The sequence below is a fragment of the Canis aureus genome, chromosome 11 (assembly GCF_053574225.1).
Source record: "Canis aureus isolate CA01 chromosome 11, VMU_Caureus_v.1.0, whole genome shotgun sequence".
NCBI classification, from domain to species: Eukaryota; Metazoa; Chordata; class Mammalia; order Carnivora; family Canidae; genus Canis; species Canis aureus.
Window position 1 is genome coordinate 18,476,646 of NC_135621.1, and position 10,549 is coordinate 18,487,194.

Consider the following 10,549-nt stretch of genomic DNA (forward strand, 5'->3'; position numbering starts at 1 on the left):
ACTATATATTGGCAAATCGAACTCCATAAATAATATACAAAAAAGGACACTTCTTAGAAGTAAATACATGATGGAAACAAATTAAATGCCAATCACCTGGATCTAAATATTAAAAGCATTTTCACTAAAGCCTGGTGACAAAACATGAGAGGCACCTAACTCCGAGAAATGAACAAGGAGTAGTGGAAGGGGAAGTGGGTGGGGAGTTGGGGTGACTAGGTGTTGGGCACTGAGGGGGGCACTTGGCGGGATTAGCACTGGGTGTTAAGCTATATGTTGGCAAATTGAACTCCAATAAAAAAATTAAAAAACCTGGTGAGAATGTAGGAAGAAATGCAGTTGTGGTATGCGATGAATCATCTTTCATAAGAATATGCCTTGTTCTCTTTTTTTGTATATTTTTATACAAAATATAGTGTAAATTTCCACTACCCCTTGTTCGTTTCCCAGAGTTAGGAGTTTCTCATGTTCTGTCACCCTCACTAATATTTCTCACTCATTTTCTCTCCTTTCCCCTTTATTCCCTCTCGCTATTTTACAGGGAAACACTGGGAGCCATTCCCCTAAGATCAGGAACAAGACAGGGATGTCTATTCTCACCAGTGCTGTTCAACATAGTACTAGAAGTCCTAGCCTCAGCAATCAGGCAACCAAAAGAAATAAAAGGCGTTCAAATTAGCAAAGAAGGAGTCAAACTCTCTCTCTTTGCAGATGACATGATACTATACATAGAAAACCCAAAGACTTCACCCCAAGATTGCTAGAACTCATACAACAATTCGGCAGTGTGGCGGGATACAAAATCAATGCCCAGAAATCAATGGCATTTCTATTTACTAGCAATGAAACTGAAGAAAGAGAAATTAAGGAATCAATCCCATTTACAATTGCACCCAAAAACATAAGATACCTAGGAATAATCCTTACCAAAGAGGTAAAGGATCTATACCCTAAAAACTAGAGAACACTTCTGAAAGAAATTGAGGAAGACACAAAGAGATAGATAAATATTCCATGCTCACGGATTGGGAGAATTAATATTGTGAAAATTGCTCTGTTTTTATTATTGACACAAGACTTAACATCTAAATGTTAATGAGCTGTCATTTAAAACAATGGAATATCAAGATTTCAATTATTTATTTCATACATGGTATATCAGTTGTGCACAGAAGTGCTTCAAATTTTTTTCCAGGCCTCTAAATCTGACAATCCTGAATTATTTTCCCAGAGCTGCCTTCATCTTCCTTATTTCAGAGGCTATAGATCAAGGGGTTGAAAAGTGGAGTTAACACAGAATCCCTGCTGGAGTGCCTGCTGTGGGGCTTACATATACAGCCATGATAGAGCCACAAAACAGGGACACCACAGCCAGATGGGAGCCACACGTAGAGAAGGCCTTATGCCGACCTTATGCTGAGGGGACCCTGAGCACAGCTCTGATCACCAAGGTATAGGAGCTGGTAATGAAGAATAAGGTGGAGAAAGTGAGGACTGAGTTATAGATGGCACAGATGATCTCAGTAGCAGGAGCTGGCACACAGGACAGCTTCATAAGAGGTCCTGGGTCACACAGGAAGTGATCAATCTTATTAGAACAACAAAATGGGAGCTGAGAGATGAGGTAAATAGGCAAGAGGAAGTATAAGAAGCCACACACCCAGCACCCAGCTCCTATTCTGATGCAGCGCTGAGCAGTCATGACAGTGGGGTAGTGCAGGGGCCTGCAGGTAGCAAGAAACCTGTCAAAGGCCATGGCAGACAAGAAGAAGGTCTCAGCGGTGCCCTCAGAGAAGAAGTAGAACTGGAGGAAGCAGCCATAGAAGCAGATGGTTCTGGTCTCAGACAGCAAGTTGGCTAGCATTTTGGGGACAGTGGAGGTGATAAAGCAGATCTCCAGGAAGGAGAAATTGGCCAGCAGGATGTACATTGGAGTTTGTAGGCTATGGTCCCACCTCACAGCACAGATAATGCACAGATTTCCAGTCAGTGTCAGAATATAAGTTCCACAGAAGATTGAGAAAAGGAGAATCTGAATTTCCCAGGTAGAAGGGAAGACCAAAAGGATGAATTCACTCACAGAGCTAGAACAATTATTTATGTTGGAATATTCTTTTTTTTAAAGCTGCAAAAATAACAGATTTCCATATTACAGATAGCCTTATAGTATTGTTTGTTAGCCAGATTCCTTGCTTAGGGACAGATCATTCTGTGTGACAGTAAATAACAAAGTACCATAATCCATGCAGTGATATTCCCATGATTTTCATATATTCCTAAGTCTGTTCTGAACATAGTAAATAAAATAAAAAATCTTCTGTCATCCTAATGTTTATAATCAAAGTTATTTCAGAGTGACAATAGTCAAGTGTGCCAGATCTACAATTTTTAGGTTGAGCAGTGAATGAAGAAGGAATGAATAAACACGGCTAAATAATTGTAACATAGAAAGATATTGATATTATTGATATTTAATATTCTTGCTCTATTTGTGAGAGAAATATGTCAAGCTTATTTGGGGACAATATAAATAGATACAGATGTTTGTAATTTGACTGATTTTAGTTTTGTTGTGTTTGGTTATGTGAAATATCCCTATATTCATTTTAGAATGATTAAATAAAATCTATTATTAAAATAAAAATCTACTAGACATCATGCACTTCAATACCTCTCTTCAAAAAAAAAAACCTCTCTTCAGTAAAAATACACTCAAAAAGAGTTACAGTCAATCTGCCTTATTTTACAAAGAAAGTTAAGGAGCTAAGTTCTATTATATTGTTCTCACATCAAACATTGCCGTATACATCATAATCAATTCCTAATCTATGTGATGCTTTTCATGAAGATCAAAATTGATATGAAATACTAGTAGACAGCAAAGTCAAATATGCATCATTTATAAAGCTACATCAAAGTTGACTGTGCTCACAAAAGCTGTTCCTCAAATTTTGCAATCTCAAGCAGGAATTAAATTTCCTTGTCTTGGATCCCCTACAAGTAACAGAAAGTAACAATAGAGGCAGTCCATCACTTGAAGTTCCATTGAACCAGAGCGTAATCACACTCACTTATTGGGATTTTCCCTGACCTAGGGCCCCCAACTCCTACATAGAGCTCTACATATGGGTAACTGGCAAACTACTTGAAGAGTTCTAATACATTTTTAAAGTAACATTTGCTTATAAGTGTTCAGGAAAAAACTAGGCTTTTATTCTGGAGGAAGAATAGTTTCATAATTCACATATTAAGTGGAATTTAAACAAATATAAAACTAGAGAGGGTTGGATGGAGGAAATAGAGGAGCTTTATGAGTCAGGTGAGCTTTACATTACCTGAAGATACCAGATGGGTATCAGAAAAATCTGCATTGTTGAACACCATCTTCTATATCAGAGTGAGAACTCTCATCTCAGATCTCAGAGAAAAATAAATATAATACAGTGGGGATGCATAGAACTGCTGACCCTTTCAGGAGAAGAACATGATGAAATCAGTCATGGACTTCAGGCTTTCTCTTTTATAGTTCTCTTGCTTACATAAACTGACAAAGCAAGAGGAAACTTGACAGCTAAAAAGAGAATCATAGTCTCATGATTTACAGAGAACCAAATGAACAGCTGATATATTAAGCTCTTTTACCTTTCTGTGAAGATCATCTTTGGGGAGTGGCTCTCTAGAAGGAATTTATAACACACAATGGCCCCACTGAACCCGGTTTCCTATTCTGCTCCTTACTCAGCATGCTGAAATTTGTTTCAAATTCAAACATGTTTCCTACTTTAACTCAAGAATTGTTATTTGGAACAACAAGAGAAATACAAACACATAAAATGATTTCGGCAGGCATATTTGTGGTTTAGGTGTGATAAGAAATAATCCCTCTGGTGATAAAGGAAAAATGGTGACTCTGGCAATGAGACCTAGTTCCAAGCTTAGAGAAAAGTCTATGGAATATAGGTTAACACAGAGACTAGGAGTGTGTGTGCTGACACATATTAAAGACTCTTTTCTTTTGTTTCATACTATTCATCGTAACTCCAACTTGTTTGCCCCAGCCCAAGCTCATCACCATTTTGAGATATGTATTCTTTAGGTATGAGTAAAATTGTCTTAAGTAAGAAAGACATCTATGAAAACTTCCTATGTAGTTAATTACAATTTGATAATACCTTTTAATCGTTTCATGGTATGACATTAGTATATATGGATATACAATCTTTTACATGATTATTCCTTAATTGTTGAGCCTATGGGTATGATAGTTACAAAGATACCTAATATAGGGGATCCCTGAGTGGCTCAGTGGTTTAGTGCCTATCTTTGGCTAGGGCATGATCCTGGAGTGGGCTTCTCCCTCTGCCTGTGTCTCTGCTTCTCTCTCTCTGTGTCTCTCATGAATAAGTAAATAAAATCTTAAAAAAACAAAGATACCTAATATAAACTAAAACCATATTCTATCATAAAAACTCCAAATAATACAATATGATCAAGTAAAATTTGCTTCTTTAATGGTCCATCACTATGTATACATGAAAGTATATACTGAAATAACATATTATATTTACCGATTAATAGAGAAAATCATAGGGGCATTTGGGTACCTCTGTTGGTTAAGCATTGATCTATTCATTTTAGCTCAGGTCATGATCTATCACTTGACGTTTCATTGAAGGAAGGTTTTTTTTTTTTTAAAGATTTATTTATTTATTTATTTATGATAGACATAGAGAGAGAGACAGAGAGGCGCAGAGACACAGGAGGAGGGAGAAGCAGGCTCCATGCCGGGAGCCCGATGTGGGACTCGATTCCGGGACTCCAGGATCGCGCCCTGGGCCAAAGGCAGGCGCCAAACCGCTGAGCCACCCAGGGATCCCCGAAGGAAGGTTTAATGACATTCACTTATTGGAATTTTCCCTGACCTAGGACCCCCAACTCCTACATAGATCAGTACACATGGGGAACTAGCAAACTACTTCAAGAGTTCTAATACATTTTAATGTAACAATTGTTTATAAACTCCCAAGAAAAAACTGGGCTTTGAAGCTGGAGAAAGAATACGTTAAATTCTGCATCAGGCTGTGTGCTCAGCACAGAGTCTGCTGGACATTCTCTTCCTCTCCCTGTCCCTCTGTTATTACCGCCTCCATCACTTACTGTCTCTCTCTCTAAAATAAATATTTTTTAAATACAGAAAAACATAGGAACACTTGATAGTGGCAATAGATAAAACTAAACTTCATTCTTGATAAAATAAAAGAGAAATAAAAGGAATTTAACTTAGTAAATAATCTCTTTACCAGAAATGATTGGTGAAATTATTGTCTAATAGTAAAACACAAAAATCGTTCTAATTAATCAAACAAAAAAGGAAATGAATGTCCTGAATAAAGAGACACCTAAGAGTTTGAAGCTGTCAATGTGGCAGGTATTTGGGGAAATGATAATGAAAGAGCAGAAAACTGAAAACTAAAAGCCTAAAACCTATACAAAAGTAGAAAAAACCAGAAAAATATAAATAATGAATAGAAACCCCAATCCTGTTCAAAACCACAATAGACAAATAGACAAATCATATGGCTTATGTGTAACATTAAACTATTTGACAAAGTTAGTGCAAGTGGGAAAATAGAATCAAAAGATCCTGTTTTTTCCAATTGTTTAGCAAATTTTAAATAAAATTTTAAGTAAACTTTAATACAAATCCATATATGGCATGCATTAAGATAAAATTCAAAAAAATCAAATACAGGGAAAATTACATTCAAGCTGATAAAAGAGCCCTAATGGGAAGCCAGGGAATAGAAGGGAAGGGAGAAGAAATGGGTAGGAAATATCAGAAAGGGAGACAGAACATAAAGACTCCTAGCTCTGGGAAGTGAACTAGGGGCGGTGGAAGGGGAGGAGGGCGGGGGGTGGGGGTGAAAGGGTGATGAGCACTGAGGGGGGCACTTGACGGGATGAGCACTGGGTGTTATTCTGTATGTTGGCAAATTGAACACCAATAAAAATTATTATTTAAAAAAATATTTACCATGACTATATGAGAAAACTGCCATGATACAATATATCCTACCATGATATGAGTGTTGTAGATGTTTTCTTTTTTATATTTTTCTGTATTTTTCAATTTTCCTTAAAAAAACAAGTTTAATTTAGGAAAAAAGAAATATGATTTGAAAATTTTAGATTTCTAAAGATCTGGAGGATATAAATTCCTGAATGGAAACAATTAAGTTTTATAAACTAAAAATGCAATTTCAAGATAGAAGCAAAGTCAAAATTGGTCTGATATTTTGCTCTTTGAAATGATTCCCCAACAGTCTGTCTTATTAAATTTTTTACTCAAATATCTTTTTGCTCTAAGTATTGGCTGGAGCAATATGAAGGCAAGATGTACAACTCTTTATACAGTTCTCATTAGTATTTTCCAATTTCAGCAAACTATTTCTTTTGTTGTTCGTTGTTACTCATCATATACTGTTTACACCCTTTTCAATTGTCTGCAAATAAAATCCATTGCTTTCAAAACAGTGTACTTCTTAAATGCTTTTAGTTTTAATTGCAATATTTTTCATTTTGAATTTGCTTAACCTACATATTTTGTATTCAAGCAGCTATTCACGAAATAAATATTCATGTTGAGTTAAAAAAAAATAAAATAAAAGCCGCCAAAACCAAAGGCAAACAGGCAGTTCCAAATACCAATGCTGGGGGAGGAAGATACCACAACACGTTTTAGAAGCCCTAGAAGCTTCCATGAGGTTGAGTGACAGAGATCTCCCCTTGAAAAAAGCCAGTCGCATAGAATGAGATGGTCCTTTTTTTCAAACTGCCCAAATTCCAGAAAAAAAAAAAAAAGCTATACAAAGAAACAGGGAAGCATGACCCAATTAAAAGATCAACATAAAATCCTAGAACTAACCCTAAAGGAAAGCATTATCTATGAACTGCCTGATAAAGAATCTTTAATAGCAGTCATAAAGATGCTCAGTGGAAAAAAAAAAAGATGCTCAATGAACTAAAAGAAAATGTAGATACACAATCTAATGAAATCAGGAAAATGATACATGAACAAAATGGCATATCAACAAAGAGAAGGGAAATTAAAAAAAAAACAGCCAAACATAAATTCTGGAACTGAAAAATATGATAACTGGGGGGTCACCTGGGTGGCTTAGATGGTTAAGTGTCCAACTCTTGATTTTGGCTCAGATTATGATCTCAGGGTTGTGATACTGAGTCTCATGTTGGCCTCTGCACTAGATATGAAGCCTGCTTAAGATTTCTCTCTCTCCCTCTGCTCCTCCACACCCTGCTTGCATTCTTTCTCCCTCTCTCTCTCTCTCTCTAAAATAATTTTAAAAATCCCTATCTCTTTCTATATGTATATATGTATGTATATGGTAACTAAAGTGAAAAATTCATTAAAGGGGTTCAACATCAGACTTGAAAGTAAGAGGAAGTCTGTGAACTAGAAGATACATCATTTGAAATTATGCAACCAAAGGTGTAGAAGACCAAAAATTTAAGAGAACTTTAAAAAGCCTAAGGACCTTATCAACACCAGTAAGTGAACCAATATATGCCTGTGGGAACCCAGAAAGGGGCTTAGCTTATTTGACAAAATAATGATCAAAATTTTCCAAAATCTGAGCAAAGTAATGGACATTTGGATCAAAAAAATTTAAAGAACTCCAACTGAAGTAAATCTGAACATAACTACATTATAATCAAACTGTCTAAAATCAAAAACAAAAAAGAAATCTTCAAAAAGAAAAGAGAAAAGCAATTTGTCACATACAATGGAACTTCTATAAGAATATTAATTATATTTACCATCATTAACTTGCACACTTGCACAAAGGGAGCAAGTGTATTTATTCAAAGTGCTTAAAAAAAGAAAAAATACCCACTATTAATCAAGAATAGTCTATCAGTTAAAACTATCAAAACTAAAGGAAAAGAAATGTGTTGAAAATGTTGGCACAGGAAGACATGAATACACCTCCTCCCACAGACACAACAAATTTACAGCTATGTATGGAATAATTTTCCTTTGAGAGAGGTCTGAAAATTAGAAAAACACACACAACAAAAGACAAAAGAGAGTCATCCAGGAGGATAGAAGAGAGACAGCCACAGGTTTAGGAAAACTATACTCCAGAGGCAGTAATCCCAAATTTGGGGGGAAATGGAGAACTCTCCCTCAAGGGGTTAAGGGAATGTACATCATATCAGGCACCCAGACCTTAGGGTCCAACACTGGAAGTAAAAGATGACAAAATGTCCTCTTTTAGACATCTATGGGGATGAAAACTAGGAGAACTACAGAACATTAAAGAATGGATACCCAATATTAAAGGGCTTGTATGCAATCCCTCTCACCCTGTAATCCGGTGCAAAAGCAATCCCTAGTTCATAAGCAAGGGAGACTGATTTACTAATTTTAAAGCAGCTGCTGGAGAGGCAGGAACTTGAAGGGACTTTATCCAGGAATGGAAGCACTCATTGACAGTATTTTTGCAACCTCACTCTGACTTGTTATGGAAAAAGCACCAGAGAGATGCCATTTTTTGTACCTTCTCTTTTAGTCTGCTAGCATTGGAGGACAAATTTCATCCACCCTGTACAGAGAGCTAGCTGCAACCAAGATGGGTATGCATTTGGAGTCCTGCCCCTTTTTTCAGCATTTGATACGTAAACAGAAGGGCTAGAAGAGTGCCCTGAACCCTGCCCATGCCATGTAGTAGCCAAGGTATCACTTGGAAACGCAAATGACTTAAATCCTGCTCTCCCTGTGCAGTACCCAAATATGATAATGGCCAGACAAGTGTCCCAAGCCTTGACTTCCTTGTGCAAGTGTGGCCCTATCACAGCAGGCAGGCATACACAGCCCACATAGAGTGCCTGGCTCTGGTGATCAAGGGAGATTGCACTCTCACCAATGTAGAAAAAAACTTGTACACAAAACAATTCTTTTAGGACTAAGAGAAGTAGTGACTTCACCTAATATATACAGACCAGCAAAGAGCGAGAAACAAAACAAGGACATAGAGGACTATGTTCTAAACCAAAGAATATGGAAAATCCCAGAAAAAGACCTTAATGAAACAGAGCGAAGCAACCTGCTTGATAGAGTTCAAAGTAATAGTCATAAAGATGCTCACCAATCTCAGGGGGAAGAATGAATGAACACAGGAAGAGCTTAAACTGTAAGGTAAAAAATATAATAAAGTACTAAGCAGAAGTTATAACTGAACTGAAAAATATACTAGAAGGGTTCAGCAGCAGAATGGATGAAACAGAACAAATCAGTGAGCTGGAAGACAATGCAACGGAAAACATTTAGAGCATCAAAATAAAAAAAAGAGAGTTAGATATATCAGGAAGAAAGGCAAGACAGCAGAAGAGTGGAGGACCTCGCTTCATCAGGTCCCTTGAATTTACTTAGATAACTATCAAAGCTTTCTGAGCACCCATGAATTCAACCTGGGGTGTGAGAAAAGAATATCTGGAACTCTACAAGTAAAAAAGTGACCACTTTTTGCAAGGTAGGAAGTGCGGAGAAGTGAATCTGAGAGGGGATATCAGAAGATAAATGGCAGGGGCAGGGAACCTCTGTAACCTGACTACTGGAAAGTGGTATTCCCCTGGAGGACAAAGTGAGAACCCTTAGAAATCTCTCCAGCGACAGATATCCCTGCCTGAAAGGTGCTTAGGTGGTGAAATGGGCAGAACTCTAGGTGGGATGGTGGGGTCTCAGTATCTTGGAGTCACAGAGTTAAAAGGAGTGCCTGAGCTGGTGGAGTTTCCAAGCACTGGAAAGGGGAAACTGGTTGGGATTGGTGATCCCATGACGGGGCTCTCAACTAAGTTAACCATAGACTCTGAGCTGGGGCCCCAGTGGATTCAATGGCCACCCTCCACCTGGGGAACCTGCATAGGGCTGGAACACTAAGACCCTTGGCCATCCCATGGGAGGGGCAGAGTGAGTGCAGAAGCCACTGACCAATAGCTCTCATGGCAAGAAGGCATGTAAAAGACAATTCCTACCATTTGCTTTGACGTGGATGGAACTGGAGGGTATTATGCTGAATGAAATAAGTCAATCGGAGAAGGACAAACATTATATGGTCTCATTTATTTGGGGAATATAAATAATAGTGAAAGGAAATATAGGGGAAATGAGAAAAAATAAGTGGGAAATATCAGAAAGGGAGACAGAACATGGAAGACTCCTAACTCTGGGAAACGAACTGGGGGTGGTGGAAGGGGAGGAGGGCTGGGGGTGGGGGTGACTGGGTGGCGGGCACTGAGGGTGGGCACTTGATGGGATGAGCACTGGGTGTTATTCTGTATGTTGGCAAATTGTACACCAATAAAAAATAAATTTATTATTAAAAAAATAAAAGACAATTCCAGGAGGCCCTTCACCTTCCCTTAAGAGGGGTGGAAAAAAAAAAGAGGGGTGGAGCAAGTATGGGGGCATTCCCATGGCCACTCAGTGTCAGCATCCTGCAGAGTGCAGTGGGATGGGGCACTCCAA

At 37.9% G+C, this 10,549-nt stretch overlaps 1 pseudogene; it reads right to left on the reverse strand.

Annotated features, from left to right (window-relative positions):
• Positions 1-1,199: 1,199 nt before the first annotated feature.
• LOC144323168 (olfactory receptor 11G2-like) lies at positions 1,200-3,384 on the reverse strand (annotated as a pseudogene).
• Positions 3,385-10,549: the final 7,165 nt, after the last annotated feature.